Source organism: Propithecus coquereli, unplaced genomic scaffold (genome assembly GCF_000956105.1).
Source record: "Propithecus coquereli isolate 6110/MARCELLA unplaced genomic scaffold, Pcoq_1.0 Scaffold119, whole genome shotgun sequence".
Lineage (NCBI taxonomy): Eukaryota > Metazoa > Chordata > Mammalia > Primates > Indriidae > Propithecus > Propithecus coquereli.
The window spans coordinates 1635636-1637033 of NW_012135969.1; positions in this window are offsets into that span (position 1 = coordinate 1635636).

The following is a 1398-nucleotide window of genomic DNA, read 5'->3' on the forward strand; positions in this document are numbered from 1 at the left end:
ATATACTAATAATATAAGCATAGGTAATATTCAGTGCTCATCACATGGCACACACTTTTAAGCATTTGACATACATTGTTCATCCTCATAACATTCTTATGAGGCAGCTACTCTTATTGTAAACATTTTATAAAAGAGGAAATTGAAATTTGGACAGTGTGAATAACTTGTAAAAAGTCACACAGCTAGTAAGTGCTAAACCTTGTATGTCAGACTACAAAGTCCAGATACTTTACTTCTATAAACTGCCATTAAGTATGCATTTCAACCCAGAGACACAGAAGATTCTTTATATACAGCTCTCTAGTTTGAGAGAGCTCAATGGATAGGAGTGATATGTCACTAAACACAAATATCCACTCACTATTAAACTTGGATCTAAGTCATATAGAGACAAGACCACAATTTATAGGTATATTCCACACTAATCTGTGGTTCTTCTCAGAATTCTCACAAACTTGGTCAGGGCTACTGAAAAATATGGAGGTAATATATACAAGAAGCCCTCCTACCCTACACTGATAGAGACTAGTAGCTGATTGGTTTTTTTAAAATGTCAGAAGTGAGGCAGGACAAAATTGATACATGTATTAAACAGTTTTCCTTAAAACATAAATGTACATTTATTAACCAAACTTTTGATGTGGAGCCAAGGCCTTTTTGTTTGAATATGAGTTCCAATTTTTCTTTCCTGCATAAAATGCACTAAAATGTATAGTCTGGTCAATTTCTTTAAAATAAAACAAAAACTTAGACAATCTAAGTATAGAGGGATCTTAAAAATATCTTCACCCTAATGCATTACAGCACTTTTTAAAGCAATTTACCTTTTCTGATATTTTAACTGAGCTTTTCCAAAGCTTTTAACATAACTTTCTTAGAAACAATAACTTTTTATAGACGTGTCTTCTGAATTCATATTTTATTAGTTAATGTATATGTAATTATATTATCACAATAACATGTACAGTGGGCATTATTTAACCACCTCTCAGTGAGTACAGGCCATCACAGGGACAACACAAGTATCTAGGTGTATTAGAAGGTAGACTACTAGTCTCTAATATACATCTTGTCCTGACAACAGTCAGTAGATGTCACAAAAGGAATGGAAAACATTAATTAATCCTGCAAGTGGTTAGGTGAAGGTCAGTTAAGAAAGCTTCTTTTGTAACTGGTAGAGCTAACCCACAGATTGTGGGGCATGGCTATTTATATGCAAAATGCAGATGAGAAAATGAGACAGGACTCTGAAGCCTAATTGAACATCTTCAGATGTCACCCACTTATAAGGCACCTGACAGGTTTAGATTTGGAAATAAAGCCCAGAGCATAAAATACTGCCAATCTCCTATGGTGCCTGATGAGAGACAGTGCCCATAACTGAAAGGACAGTGA